This window comes from Pteropus medius, unplaced genomic scaffold, assembly GCF_902729225.1.
Source record: "Pteropus medius unplaced genomic scaffold, Ma_sr-lr_union100, whole genome shotgun sequence".
NCBI classification, from domain to species: Eukaryota; Metazoa; Chordata; class Mammalia; order Chiroptera; family Pteropodidae; genus Pteropus; species Pteropus medius.
The window spans coordinates 8,749,811-8,766,572 of record NW_024344371.1 but is presented as its reverse complement, the minus strand read 5'-3'; the positions used below and the strand labels follow the sequence as shown (position 1 = coordinate 8,766,572).

Here is a 16,762-nt window from a genome sequence, read left to right as displayed (position 1 = left end):
TATAAGGCTTGCTATAAGCTACATATTTTTGTTATTTGATAATGAAACACAAAAGTTTTGCATGTTTACTTCTGAAAACAGATTTGGTGATTTGTTTACAAAGTATTATAGTTTTTTACTCTGTATTTTGGGTTTTGGTTTTTATAAACAGAATTTCGATCTCTAGTTAGTTCTTTTTAAAGTGAAAATTGAAATACATTTCTGTGAAGTAAAGACAGTATTTCTATTTTTTTTCTTCATTTTGAATGACTTGCTAATGGCACTGTATTATATTCAAAGACTGCTCAACATTAAAATTAATCCATGGGGAATGTTGCATTTCATATAATGTTGCTTTTCACATAAGATATTATGATAATATCAAGACCAATTTCCATGGATCCTATTGGCTTTAGCACTATTACAATTCTCATTCGTTTATCACATCTTGAAAGAAATGTTAACCCTTAACCATTTTTACATTTTTGAAATGTATGTATGGCTTTCTATACGTGCTCCTTTATCACTAAAAAAGAAGAAACAAAAAACCAACCAAACGACAACAATGAAAAAGAACTTTAGCCCTTAAAAAAATGATGAAGTAGAAGTTACAACAAAATCCCTTCTTCTAACCTTTACTCTCATCGAAGTGGCCATTTCAGCATGTTCTGCTTTGAGTAATCACTTTCCCCGATCAACCCATTTTATCTAGGCAGATCTACAGTCAGTCACTTATGTGGGATTTATACTTCATGTACTTCCAAAGTAGGTTTGGGGCAGGCTACAAATGTTACATAGTTAAAAAATAAGACAGCACTGATGAAAGCAGATCCGAGTCACTCTGAAGGGGACAGGGACTATAAAGTTCACCATTTCTTCCCCCAGCATCAACATCACAAAAGAAAATTTTAGAGTAAACCAATTTTGCTTCAATAAAAAGAAAAAGGCAAGCAAATTTATTTTCAAGGAAGAAGTTCTTGGGATTTTGAGTAAACCATGCTTGATGACAACTTGGCAAATAGACCGAAACACTATTCCAAGGGATAATTCTCATATCCACGTCATTCAATTGCTGCACGTTCCAGAAAAACACACTACTAAATTGTTATATATTCAAGAAAAACACACAAACACATTTTTAAATGAATAAAAGTAAGAAAATGAGTCAACATAAGGAAGCATTTATGTTGGGGGAAATAAAGTTATCCATTCCAAACCTGTAATTACATGTATTTTTAACTATATAGAGAAAGAAACTGTGAAATAAAAAACAGTTCTTCAAGCACCTAAAAATGTATATTATCCACATCTTTTCATCTCATGTAAAAATCAAGTTTTCACTGTAATTCATCTTCATATTCATCTGCTCCAACAAACCTTTGGTCCTTACATCGTGACACCTCATTCTCTACTGCTTCATATCAGCAAGTACAAGATAGAGTGTTGCCATGTTGGAAAGCCCTGTCATATAGGAATCAGTCTTGGCTACAGGAAAAGTTGTGCTCTGCCTGGAAACCTCACGGGGCTTGAGTTCCTGCAGAAGGACAAGCAATCTCACTGCATTACAATTCAGCACACGACTTGCTGGAGGAGAGTCTGCCCTTTCATAATTTATGAGCTCTCAGTTTCTTAGAGGACTCAGATACAAATGAGAGGGGGGCCATCAACCTTAATTTCTCTAAATTATTTATTACTAGATGCTATTAAACATTTATTTTAAAAAATTCCATTAAAAAAAAAAAAAAGATCTTGAGGGGGGCAACTGAGCGCAGATACACGGGGAAAGGACCTGGAAGGCATGTTCAGGCAGTATGGGTGGACACAGCCATCGTGGTTTTGCAGGCTGATCAAAATCTGGATAACGTGAAGCTGTCCATACTTATGATTTCTTAAGTAAATTCATAAAGTAAATTAGGGTAGTAAGCTCAAGTTTCAGAGATGAGCTGAAGACAGAGACTCAAAGTTTCACTAAACAATTCATTTCTAAGGAATGATGTCTAACTTGGAAGCCATTCATGAGAAACATATTTGATTTGTAATTTGGCTTAAAGAGTCAGTTTTAAAAATTCCATTATCACTAAAGGAATTTCAAATGGCTAATAAGCATTTGGAAGCCTACGTTTCAAATAGCCCAGTGAGCCTATACAAGAATTTATTTCAAAATAAACTTCTAGATAAACACTAGTTATCAAACTGAACTATAGTACCGGTTCAAACTTCATCTGAGGGGTAGTACAAATCCTGCCAAATCCTGACTGTGTCATTTAGAGTCGTGGGATGTAAAGGAAAGGATGCTGGATGGAGGATCAGAAGACTAGAGTCTAAACTAGATTCTGCCCCTTGTTAGCTGTGTGAATCTGAGAACTCATTTAACTTCTATGGGCCTCTGCTTTCTCATTCATAGAATCAGGAATGGGGTTGGATGATCTCTCAGGTTTTACCCCATTCTAATTTTAAAACAAAAATTATTCCACCTCTCTAAATGTCCTGTATTTAAAAAATTCTCTTTATATTGGTATATTTATGCTTACATCAATAAATGATATTTCTAAAGTCAGGGGTCCCTTTCCCATGATGAAGTCTCAAAGTCATGTTCTCCACCACTACCACATGGCACCATTAATCCTTATTTTGGGTGTTAAATTAGATCATAGAGGATTAAAGGTCCCTGACTTCCATTCTTATAATTAACACTCATTATCATGTGAATATACATTAAAACAGTAGCAACCTTCCTTTTATTTGTTTCAAGTATTTACAAATATTACTTCATTTCTAGGAACTACCTAGTAAAGTAAATGGTAATATTATTCCTATTTTGAATGGAAAAATTAAATGGGACTTAAAGAGGTTTGGTGACTTGCCTGGGTAGATGTGAATGCCCTCTCACAATCGACCAAGGGAATATTTATTGATAGTCTCTGGAGGGCAGTTCTGAAATATGCACCAAAATATAAGATATGCATAGCCTTAGATCAAGCAATTCTAATATTAAATATTTTAGACAAATATAAAAAGATATATACTTGAAGATAATCACCACGCTTTTTATAATAGGGGAAAACAGAAACAACCTATATGTCCATCATTAGCAGACTAGGCAAAAAAATTAAGGCACATTCAGGCAGTGAATTACTATGCAGCATTAGAAATGGTAACACAGAGCTATAGTTAATTAAATGAAAATATGGCCACAAGAAAAGAGGTAGAGGAAGTATAGGTTAAACAACAATCATCACTGTCCGACAGAACTTCTGCAATTATGGAAATGTTCTGGGCTGTCGAATAAAGTTGCCACTAACTACACTTAAAATGTAACTAGTGAGATTAAGGAACTGACTTTTTTAGTTTTATTTAATTTAAATTTAAATTTAAAAATCTATGTGTGGCCAGTGGCTACAATATTGGACAGCACAATATTTGTCTAATATTTGTTTTATGACTATGTGCTACTCTATAATTAGAAAAAACTTAGAATGCTTTGATTAAACATCATCAACAACAACAAAAGATCAACCATCCTGTGCTTAGGAGACAACCAGAAGATCCAGGAATGAACGTCAACAATAAATTTAGCTAAAGAGCTGCTTGCTGTGCCTGCAGTATGAGACCCCAGTGTGTTTTATATGCATGGTTTCCTTACCTGAGCATGACTGTGCTAATGTGGCAAGTTTCCTAAATACTGGCTCACATACTAGCAAATAAATAGTTTTGTGCCAAGAAAGCTGTATCCTTTGTGCTAGCTCTGCAGAATCGACCAGAAAGGAGTGATAAATGGAAAGAAGCAGAAAATAGAAGCTAGAGCATTGCAAGCAGGGCCAGAGTTTTTGAAAGGATGATAAATTATTCAACTCATTGAATGGATTTGTAGTGATTAGAAAGCTCATGTTTTCTACTTACAAGTTCTGTTTGTATTAAAATGTACTGAAGCAACAAAATATCTTATTTTCTCATATCTGGCCAGTATAAAATTTAGTCTTAGGAAATCATACAAACTAGTTAAAGGCTCATTTGACCTTTAGACGGGCACAAATCAGGAGGGATGTTTGTTCACGAGTATTTCCAAACTCCAATCTATTTGCAAATCTAAAGCAACATTTTCTACAAGTCAATTAATTTTTCCACCACTAGATTACCAGATAGATAAAATATAATAATGGACCACTTCCCCACTTATGTTTTTCTTAATATTTTGCTATTTTAAACAAGATATAATAAATGTATTTATATAGAAGGCTTTTCTCTATATTTAGGATTTAAAGAAGCCTTCTTAAAGACAGAATTGGCCCAAATTAGAGCATTCTTAACAGTAAAAACTGTAATTAACCAAGGTGTTCAAATAATTGGATCCTTCCCTTATTCTACTTTTTAGGAGAAAAAAACCAAATCTCAAAAAAAAAAAAAAAAAAGAATATTGAAGGAAGGAGGAAGCTTGAACATAGCTCTCTTACTATATCTAAATCTACATTATTTTGTTAAGATGATATTCTAAGTGGTAACCTCAGCAGCTGCAATATCTTTAATCCTGGAAAAGATTGAGGTATGTTTAGTATTATGCACTTGAAATGTGGGGATAAAGTATACTAATACATAGTAGAAATTTTTTTGTATGATATAAAATCAAAATTTTTTTATTTCGTTCTTGCGCAGGGGCCATGCGAATCTCTGTACTGTTCTAATTTTAGTATATGTGCTTCCGAAGTGAGCACTTATTTCATTCTTTTAACCAAAAATGTGAAATGAAATACATCCATTAATTAAAGTTTCATTAATTAAAGCTATATTTTATTGTGTTTTAATAGCCAAAAGCAAATCATAGAAGAGTATATTATGATTGTCAGTATATACAGTGGACACAAATCTAACACATATACATATACACACTTGCCAGCTCACTCTGCCATAGTCACAAAAGTAGCAAATGGTTATGTGGACTGAGAAATAATCATAAGCAGAACTACCAACATTTATGTGGCACTTGAGAGATTTCCAAGTTCTTCTAAAAAATGATCTGACTTGATTTTTACAATAGCCTTTAGGTGTAAATATTTATAGCTAAGGAGATTAAGGCTTGTAGAAATTACTGAATTGCTTGTTGTCTTAACTTCTACTGCATAGCAGAGGCAGTATCGGAACTGGGCCTACCATCTCCAAATCTTGGGGTCTTTCCACTTTGCCTTACTCCTGGCACTGGGCCAGCAGAAAAGAAGGGAAGCATGAGGACAGCGATGACGAGTGATTGTCACTGATTTGAGAAAACCCCATTACAGCATTATAAACTGGTCGATACTGATGAGTCATCAATCTTTCATTACTCCCAATGTGCTTCTGAAATCTCTGCAGCAGCTAGAACTAAATGAGGCACCATCAAGAAAAGAGACTGGGGCATCCCAACATGCCCTATAAACTCTAGGAGACAGCCTCAACCCAGTGTTAAGAATATCTTCAACTGTTTTAGCAATTAAAACCCATGTGCTTAGAATCTAGTTTCTTCTGCTTGAATTAGATTAGTAATCGAAACTTATGACTTGAGATAAAAACTCGAAGTTTATTGGCAGGGCCTCTTTCTGAAGCCTTTTTCTCCCATCTACCTTTTATGGGCCCAAAGCCCTCTTCTCCACCAAAAAAAACTTTTCTAAGAAAGCCTCTGGTATTTATTCTTGATGTGAATATAAGCTCATACATATTTATACCAGAAACATTTATTTTTAATGCTTTATCTGTAATTATAGAAGACGTGGAAGATAGAGGAAATGCAGGCAGACTGGGAAGTTCATTTTTTCAGATGAAGATCTCTCCTGCAATGCCACCATCTACCTGGGACTGGGCGACTCCCCCAAAGCCTTTGACGTTAATGTTTGTGAAGAAACCTAATGCAAGCAAGAATCCAGATGATTATTTTTACTAAACATAAAACTGTGGAATCAAGTATGCATTTTCAGTATAGCTCTTTCTCAGAATATTCCCATTTTGAAATCGGGAAAAAGTAAACTGAAAAAGCAGTATGATATAATAGTATTCTGTAAGGGTTAACTTGGAGTCCCTGTGAATGGGTTTCAAAGGGTCTCTTGAAACAGTATTCAAAATAGTATGGGAATGTGTGTGCAATATCTTGAGAAGATGGTTTATAGTTTTCATTATATTCTCAAAGAAATTACTAATCTAAAAAAGGTGAGCACAGACTTTAGGATTAGAAAAATCTAGTTTTTATTCCTAGCTCTACTACTTTCTAGCTGTGTGACCACAGACAAGTCAATTAACCTCTCTGTGCCTCAAGTTCCTCAACAGAAGTCTAATTATTATAGTAAGAATTAACTGAGATAATGCATGGAAATCTCTTTGAAGACAGCAAAGCATAAATGCTAGTTAGCCGGTTAGTATTATTACTAGCAGAGTAAAAGACTGGAAGAACTTTAAGAGAAAGGAAAAGTCTTTATAAAGATGCAGAAAGAACAGATTGGGGATCAAAGCCATAGTCTTGCCAGAAATTACAATTTGCTTAGGGTATGTGCCTGGTTTTCTTTGTAAAACATTAGGGCTAGGAGGAGCCCTGTAGTTCCCTCATTTTAAAAACAAGGAAGCTAAGAACAAGAAAAAGGAGGCATTGCCACATCATAAGGTTAGTGCCAGAACTTGGACACCGGGTTCTGGTTCTATTCCAAGCAGCTAAGAACAAAGAGAAGTTGCCACTGAGGTATTGTCGTTATCCAACTACAAACAAAAACCACTCAGCTTCACCTGATTTATATACCTTTTTTCCTCCCCTGCAAGAGGACCTTTGGTCCTGGGTATCATTAATCAAAATGTCAGTGCATTTCATTTCCAGTTCTTTCCACTTTTCTTTATTACAGAAAAAGCAGAGTGCATGGACAGATTTGTGACTCATTTAAATACACTGGTGTACCCGTTTTAACCTTCCAAGCCAAGACTCCCACTGTAGAAGCTGTTAGAGAGACACGTCATGAGCAACTGCATTTCCATGCCAGCTCTCGCTCCGGCGGAGAATGGATGTAAACAAATATTAAACTGCCAAATAGTCCAAAATGGAGTTAGATTCATAATTCCACTTCCTCTCAAACATAAATATGTGTTACACCAGAGATTTAGAAGAATTGAAGTGATTTAAAGACTTGCGTAGGAATTCAGAGATTTAATTTGGCCCAAACTTCGAGTTATAGTAACTAGTGTCTGTTGTCTTTGAAGGAACTTAATTAAGGTTACTCATCATCTCATTCTTATTAAGAAAAATGTCAAGTTTAATTCCAGCAAAATTCCATTTGTTCGGCCAAGCCCTAACACCAAAACTTCTGTGAACAATTATATTAATTTAAAAATGCTTACAAATACACTCTGTTATTTCACTGAAATAACTTTGGGAAATTATGGTCTCCCTGGCATGCTAACGCCACTTAGAGCAGAAGGGAAAGTTAAAAAATGGTAACGTGAAAATTCAGTCAATCGGTTGGCCAGAAAGGCAGTTTTATACAAAAGAAGTGGGAAAACTTTCCCTTTAAAAGCTTTTAGACTTCCTCGAGGAAATCAGAAAACAGCATATGAAAAAGCAAATAAGAATGCAAGATTGCAAACACTGATGCTAAATTATGGATCAGGAGAGTAGGTGCTATCTGAGCAGCGTGGGATAAGAGGATCCAGGAAAGCTTTACGGCAGAGTTGTGTGCTTAGGCTTAGGTCAGTGGTGTGGATGAGAGTAGTTGTGAGTCTAGAATTTGTGCTGCAATGTTAGCCAGGGTCATGATATAAGGGGAATATAGTCATCTTCTTAAATAACTTCAGTTTGGCATAAGGTTTTTGTTTACTATCTTTGGCTAATAAATCTGAAAAAAAAAATCAGTAAAAGACTAATAAAACAAAAGAACCTAAGTTTGATAAGAAATACAACATACCACATTTGCTTTTTAAAATAAAAGCAGAGACCATAAAATTCTATTAAATAAACGCATAGTCTTTATAAAGCCTGCGCTTTATAATTCAATAAATTTGTTCTGGAAACATGCAACACATTTATGGAATTGCATTTTAAAAGATGTACGGAATTTTAGGATTACCACATTAAACAGTCATGAAATATTTATTCTTATTTATAATCCTGTGGCAGACAAAAAATGTAATTGCTTATAGATCTGTAGGAACAGCTAAGCCCGGCAATTTTTAAAACCTAAGACGAACAACAATAACAAAACAGATGTCCACCAGCTCTGAGAAGAAAATTTACCATGATATATTTTTACATATCTATAACTTAAATTATGAATATTTAAAAAGAAACTTTTTAAAAATATAGACACCTCAGGCTTATAATTAATTGAGAAGAAGAGATACATAAAGATCATAAGAAGCAGAAAAGAAAGAAAAAAGGAACACATGTAATTATATACATACAAAATAATGTCAGCTACTATATTAATCCATGTAGTCTGGATTCATTTGATTTATCTAGCTCATTACTCAATGTAGAAGATCAGCATTCAACACATATATACAGCTCAGGGAGAACTCCTAGAGTTAACACATTTAAACAGAATACAGAAAATCATTAAGTCCGCATGGGTGTTTAATAAATAGTTTTATGCCATGGTAATGAGGTATCTGTATTCACTTATACAAATCTTACATCTGTCTATAAAACATAGCACAGAAAAACTCAAAGCTAAAATACCTCATCGTCTTTGAGTGACTCTTTGCAGTAACAATTCTTTAATGACATCAAGTTTTCATTACCAACATGATTTACCTCTAAATGTTCATTAATGCACTATTCTGGAAATTGCAGAGTTTTGAGGTGAAGATTCCACTCCCCCCTAGTCATATCCTTAAAGTGCAAAGTGCCTAAGATGTCCTGTTAAAGGTCGAACAAAACAAAAATACACTTGCCCTCAGATTTTCAGCACAGGTGTGGGAACTAACACTCCCTAAGGAAGACCTGCTAATTATTCACAGGTCTAAATATATCGGTTTATATTCCAGCAACAAAATATTCAGAAGAAATGTTTTCTATGATGATCGTTTTCTTCTGTGCTGATTTTAAAGTCAAACAAATGTATCATCAGAGATATACAGTTATGGAATAGAAAAATACAAGCTCTCCCGTAACAGCTAGAATAGTAATAACTCAGATTGAATGCTGTGTCCACCATCATGCTACAGTAAGCACCATATGAAAATATGGGGAGAACTCACATGGGAAGGATTGACTAGATTAGCTTTCAAGATGGTTTCACCAGATAGGTGACATTTTAGCTGTGATTTAAAGATGTGTAGCAATTTTCCCAGAGAGAGGTTTAGAGTAAGGAGCAAGGTGATTTCCCAGGGAGAGAGAAACTGTGTTCCAAGGCATGAATTTCTGAAAGGACCTGCTATTTAAAGGTGCAGGAAAGGAAATGTCAGAAAGAACAATAAGCCAGGCTAGTCCAGATTGTAAAGGAAATTATAGGCCATGCCCAGGCCTTTGGACTTTATCTGGGAGGGCAGCTGGAAGCTAAGGGAGGTAAACACTGCAGTTAAAATATTTTTTAAAACAACATTTCACTCCTAGTTATTTCCAGAATGGGGGCATAGACATACATAAAAGAGGTAGTCTCCTATGTGGTGTTATTTGCAGGACTTGTCACTAATGCCTGACTCCCACAATTACAGAGGTGGATTCCTTTGGCCAGTGTGATAACAGTAATTCCCTTTGCAGAAGCAAAAGTTTGAACTGCAGCCATTTTCAAGAGTATTTTTTAAATTACTTTATAGGGTCTTTTCATAGAAATTAAATTTCTGAAAAAAGGAAAAACTGCAAGAAAATAGGACTTTCTTCAAAATTTGCCTCAGTTTCCCTCGTGAATCAATTCTCCTGCAGACTTATACTCATTCCCTCTTCCTCCAGAGAAGAGCAGATCACTTTCCATTTTCATTTCACATGTACCTTTTCCATTTAGTGATGTAGTTGGCATATTCACTTCATTCAAATAATGAGGAAAATTAATGCATTAAGACATCACAGAACTATAGAAGCAGCTTACAATGAAAAGCCCACTAATAACAGCCACACCGCTACAATAAATACAGGAGCAATTTCTATTATGTTTCTTTTTATTCTATTCACATTCACACAAAAAAATACAGCCCTCAGCCCTAGCACCAAATGACAATAGACATATCAGTTCAATTTGAACCTGATGAGGGCAAATTAAGCCTGATGAGGGCAAATTAAGCTACAGAGAACCAGTCACCTCTGACTGCCCCTACTGCATTTCTGGGATTGCATCAGCTACCTAGTCTGATGGACTTTTTCTTTCTTCTCACTTCTACCACCAGCTACTCTATGCCATTTATTAAACATCTTCATAACTGTCTCACTCTCTCTCCTTTCCAGATCTTTGTGCACATACTCGCAACTTATCCTAACACAGGTTTTTACCACGTATTTCTTTGTCTGCAGATGTCTTTATGGCTACTGGATCAAGCCCAGACTTCTCTGAGGCATTTGAAGTATTTATGGTCCTTCAGACTGTGTCTCCAGTAAGCTCAATAATATATGTCACTCATCATTCCTTGGCTCCAGGGAAAGAGGCCCTTCTGTCTTTCATAATCAAAGCACACTTTGCTTCTTAACCCCTTCACCTTTTTTACCGAGCTCCCCGCAAACCCCTCCCATCTGGCAATCATCAGTTTTTTCATTGTATCTATGAGTCTGTTTCTGTTTTGTTTGTTCATTTATTTTGTTCTTCAGATTCCACATATAAGTGAGATCATATGGTGTTTGTCTTTCTCTGTTTTGTTTTACTTAGCATAATACCCTGTAGGTCCATTCATGTTGCCACAAATGGTAAGATTTCATTCTTTTTTTTTAGCTGAGTAATATTCCATTGTATGTATATGTACCATTTCTTCATTATCCAATTGTCTACTAATGGGCACTTAGGTTGCTTCCATATCTTGGTAGGTTGTCATTAACAGCACTACAATAAACACAGAGTTGCATATATCTTTTGGAATTAGTGTTTTGGATTTCTTTAGATAAATACCTAGAAATGGAATCAATTGCTGGGTCATAAGGTAGTTCTATTTTTAATTTTTTGAAGAATCTCCATACTGTTTTCCATACTGGCTGCACCAAGTTGCAATCCCACCAAGAGTGTATAAGGGTTCCTTTTTCTCTGTATCCTCGCCAACACTTGTTGTTTTTTGATTAATTAATGATGTCCATTCTGACAAGTGTGAGGTGATATCTGATTGTCATTTTAATTTGCATTTCTGTGACAATTAGTGATGTTGAGCATCTTTTCATATGTCTATTGGCCATCTGTATATAGGTTCTCTGCTCATTTTTCAATTGGATTGTTTGGTTTGTTTTGGTGTTAAGTTGAATGAGTTCTTCATGAATTTTGGACATTACCCCCTATCAGATATATCACTGGCGAGTATCTTCTCTCCTTCAGTAGGTAGTCTTTTGGTTTTGCTGTAAAAACTTTTTAGTTTGATGTAGTCTCATTTGTTTATTGTTTCTTGTTTCCCTTGCCCGAGGGAGTTTTATGTTTCGGGTATTATGTTTAAGACCTTAATCGATTTTGAGTTTATTTTGTATATGGTGACCCATTTTCATTTTTTTTGCATGTATGTCTGTCCAGTTTTCTCAACATCATTTATTGAATAGACTGTCTTTACCCCATGGTATACAAATTGGTAATTACAAAATAGTCACAGAGATGTGAAGTACAGCATAAGGAATGCAGTCTATAATATTGTAATAACTATATAAAGTGTCAGATGGGTGCTAGACTAATTGGGGGGATCACTTCGTAAATTATAGAAATGCCTAAGCATTATGCAGTACACCTAAAACTAATATAGAATAATACTGAATGTCAACTCTAATTTATAAATAAATAAATAAAAATCTACATTGTAATTTAAAAAAAAAAAAACACACGCATACTTTGCTCAGGTATCTACCATGCTTCTTCAAGACGGCCACGGAAAGCTGTGCAGGTCATGCTTTGCACAACCTCAAAAAGTGCCATTCACATATAACCTGCAAAACTGTAGGTGGACAATCCTGTGTCTGGACCTTTCTGTAAAATAATCTGTAGTTCAAAAAGTTGTTGTGAGAATAAGCGAGGAACATTTACTTTATTTGAATTTGGTTTTTCTTTTGCATATAAAAATAATTAAGAGAATAGCATAAGATAGTCCATTTAAAATGTATGGGCCGGTGCCTGGCATGGACTTTTTCCCTTCCCTCCCATTGTTTTTATTGACTTTATGAGGTTACTTAAGAAACTGAAGACGCTTGTTCAGAAGAGTCATGTAGGAGTTTTTGCTCCTAAATAAATAAGTCCCTGGCTGATTTTTCAGAGGAAAGGGAGAATGCACTAATGATGCAAGATATGTCCAAAAACCCTCTGCTCAACATCTCCTTCCAGGGGTTGTCAGCTCCAGCTGTGCTCTGGAATCATCTGAGGAGTTTTTAAAAGTGCTGATGCCTACCTAGGTCCAAGCCCTGATTCTGATATAGCTGGTCTGGAACATGGCCTGAAAATGTTTTTTTTTAAAGCTTTCCAGGAGATTCTACTGTGCAGATAAGAGGAGTACTACCACTGTCTCCATAAACATACCATACCTAGAAATCAATTGATTTCTCATTAAAGATGTTTACCTCTTGTTCCATCTCCTTTCATGTTAGGATACTAGTAATTCACACCTTAGTACCATTTAACTTTAATTATATCATGTTTCCCTCTTTTGAGATGTAAAATTCTGAAGGGAGGAGAGTGGGCAAGGTAACAGCAGATAACGAAGACAAATTAGAAAACAAGTTCTCTCTCTAGTTCAAGGTAGCTATTAATGCCCCTACTCAAAAGAACCCTAGATTTCATTTACATCCTCACTTCAAAACCCTCACATTCTTACATGTGATGAATTAAAACACATATAGTTGGATCTTCTTAATTAAAAAAGAAAAAAGAAAAACAATGAGCCCTTCTAAGCTCATTCAAGAAAACCAGAACTATTATCTTATACCTTATAGTCACTAAAATTTCTCACATCTATAGAGGGGTGTGAGGCCATTGCACTAAAGTAGAAAGAATATTAGACTTGAGGCTCAAAAAGCATGGTTTGACTTCCAAACTGATCACCTACTAACCTTTCTGAGATTCAATTTCTTTATGGTGAGGATTAAATAAAATATTGTAAGTAAAAACTCTTGGTACATATCAGGCATTCAGTTATTGCTATTGAACTGAAAACTCTCTAGGAAAGGGAAGAGTTAACTCATATCCTAATTCTGGTGGGTTGCCCCAAGAAGCATCTAACCCCCAAGATCATATAAACTGATGGCTATTGCTGATCAGTGACTATGCTGACATTATTTTAAAACCATTTTTAAGTAATGAATCCCAATAAAACTTCTCTAATCAAAATAATGCCAGTTTCTTAAGACCTTTCTCACTAGACTCATTTTCAAGTTCTTTTATATTTATTACTGTTCTCTGAACTTTGTTTTCATGGTTTCTTTCAAGTTGTGAAGTCTATGATACTCCTCATTTTCCATGCTACTTAAAAATTACACAGCTAGATAATCTGGTAGACTTGTTGGGCCACCTTGACAATTAATGCTCTCATCTCGAGCTCTAAATGCATTAGTGCATCTGGCTAAGGTTCATGCATAATCAAAGGTCTTCCATAATAATATGTCCTCGGAAACTACCAAAGTTAATTTTTCCAAGTAGCCCTTTCCCATGTCTTAACCAAGAGTATTAATATGCAGTATAAAACATGTGCTAAATCTGAGACTTTTAGATCATCTCCCCAAATCATGATGAAAATATATTAATCATTCAACAATCAAAAAGTAGTTATTTAATACTTAGTCTCCTTTCCAACACTGGATGTATGTGTAGAGGGGTGGAGGGATAATTACTCAATAATTGAGATAGATATTTTTCACATATTCGGGTCGTCTAAATATCTAAAATTAGCCTTTCAAGCATTAAACATTCTTTTTATTTCATCCATTTTTATTGGTGTATAATACCAAATATTTATACATGATGTAGGTACCAATAATAGGAAAAACTTTTCCACTAGTAACACCATACTGAAACCACGTTCTCAAGACACTTGACAGCTCGTATCCAGCTCTTTAAAAGATGCTCCATAAGGGGGATACGGCAACCAAAAAAGAGATTCCAGCCTCGAATCTGGGTTTGGGGGGAAAAAAATTAACATCCTCATACCCACCAACAGAGAAATCACCTTCATTTTCCTGGAGTTTGGAATATGTGTTTTAGGGTTGCCAATTTAATGGACATTTTATGTGAGTTCTGATCTGATATAAGCACAAAGAACAATGATGTTGCAGAAATTAGCACCAGGCTATATTTACTTACACAATATGTTCCCAAATTAAAGCACGTATCAAAGATATTGAGGAAAGTTGAGAGTGGTCTAAAGCAGTAACAATCAAACCGTTCTGGCCTTGATTCAGAGAAAAATATAAATTTTACACAGTGACCAAGTGTATATAAATAATACATGTACATAACTAAAACCAAATTTCACAATATAGCATTTATCCTACTTCATGCAATTTTTTTTTATTGTTTTAGCTCTTTAATTCACTAAATTGATTTCACAACCCACTAATGGACTGAGACATCCTTCTTGAAAAACAGCAGTCTAAAGGGCAAAAAGAAAAATATTTACTCTTCTGAAAGATATTTTGTCTTCAATCTTAAACAGGTGCTTAAACTAAAGATGCGTTAGAAGTCTAAAACCACTCAAATATGATATAAACTGAATGTCAGGCTTTAGCACATGGTGATATTAACATTAAGAGCAGAATCCTCCGAGCCTCAAACTATTGATGTTAAAAGTTTACTTCTACTCAGAGTTCCTTTTATCAACAATTTCTGAGAATCTTAGGGTGTGTTTTAGATGTGTCCAAGAACCAACCCTGACTGTTGCTCTGTCACAGCCAGCAGACCCTGGACTCCACACCTGCCACTTCGGGCAGAGCTCAATTAGTTATGTTCCAACGGTGGGAGAAAGGGTACACTCTTTCCTTCTACACCTGTCGAACAAAGGGAGGGGAGAAGCCCAGGTGGGCAGTCAGCTGAGACAGGTCCTCCAAGTCACACTCACAGCCTTTCCCCTCACTGGGCACCCACGCTTCCGCAGGATGGGTCCATGACTGGAAACACACGTTACCACAATCCACCACTTCCCTCCTTCCTATGCTGGGACAGACTCCTTGCTCCATGATGAGGGTAAATCCTCTCCCAAGAGCTCCATCATCCCAAGACTTCCACTGTCTGCAGTCCATCAGGCACTTGTGATGTGCCAACCCTTGCTGTGCAGAGGAGTCAAGCTTTTTTCCCAGCAAACCCTCCAGACCCCATGTGAGTTGTAACTATGAGAGTCAGGCCAAAATCAAAGAAACAGACACAAATTTCATCTAGAAGTGGTTGAGAGTAGAATTTATCTAAACGGGGTTATCTGGGGAGCTGATTCCAGCTAAGTCGCTTCAAGACTTCTATATGTCATCCAGCCTGTACAGCGCATAAAGAATAGAGGACTTTTTGGACTTTACAAAACGGATCCCATGGGAGCCATGACAGTAACGTCAACTGGCGCATAAGGGGAATGCCCTTAGGGTGTGACCAGAACATCCAAAACCACAGAAATGTCAGCCATGACTGCCCCGGATAAGCCCCCATCTACAGGGGCCGATAAGCATGAGGATCCCATCTTGTAAGGTACACATAAGTTGAACACCTCAGACAGACGATGCTCAAGCCTGACCCCATAATATCACAGACAGGTGCACTAAAGCCAAAAACTCTGACCTTCTGACCTGTCTCAGCTGCTGGCTTGGAACTGATGTGAAATATCTTTATGGCTAGTCAACAGACGCTCAGGCCTTTCAGCACCTCATTCTGTCACAAAAGACTCTGTACTTCCCCTCTCTGTGTTGAATATTGACCTGCATGGATCCCTGATCAGTTTATCTGAGAAAGTTCCACTCAATAAACCTGGCATTGCGGGAGAACACAAATGGTTCAAGAGTGTTACTTCACTGCCACTTTTCCTGTTCACAACACAGCCACATCATTTAGCTTAAGCTAACTAGTCTAAGCCTTGCCTCTTTCCTGCTATCACATTTTCAGGTTACAAATAATCTCTCTAAGAAGACTGTTAATCAGTAAGCAGAGGTGCCTAATTTGCCTATTTAGTACCCAAATACATTCATCCAGACCAAAAGTTTCAGTTAAAGACAAAACCTTTTAAGTTTCTTGATCTGATTTTCCTGCACAGGACAGCCTCTGAATCCAAAGGAGTAGGGGGAGGAAGAGTGGGTGGGTATCTAAAAATGGTTCAGCTGGCTTCTCATACTTCTTACTAAAGAATATCTGGAAGCTAAGAAGCAAAATATGTGAATCACATTTTTGGTTGAAAAAATAATAGAAAAAACTACACAGTATAATATATTGCATTGTTTCCGTATTTTAATCTTAAGGTTAGATGTTTTTATTCACTCTATAGAACAATCACTCTCCACCTTTCCTAACATGGGAACTTTATAATAGTGGTTTGTAGTTCATCCTGGGAGTTACAATAAAACTTCCCCTAAGAACTTGGAAATGAGGTTGATAAGAGTGATCTCTGATAAATTTTAAGATCAACACAAGGACTACAAGATAAGCAAAGCTACCTTTAAAGAAAAAGAGAGGGCTCCAGGTTTGGAAGACCTAAGACTATGCTTATTGACTAAAAC

The 16,762-nt window shown here is 36.0% G+C and overlaps 1 protein-coding gene and 1 pseudogene across 1 annotated transcript in view; both read right to left on the bottom strand.

Annotated features, from left to right (window-relative positions):
- Positions 1 to 16,762, bottom strand: part of AKAP6 (A-kinase anchoring protein 6) — a 520,891-nt gene that overhangs the window by 311,073 nt on the left and 193,056 nt on the right. The gene's annotated exons all lie outside the window — the stretch shown is intronic.
- On the bottom strand, positions 4,592 to 4,688 carry LOC120608624 (uncharacterized; annotated as a pseudogene).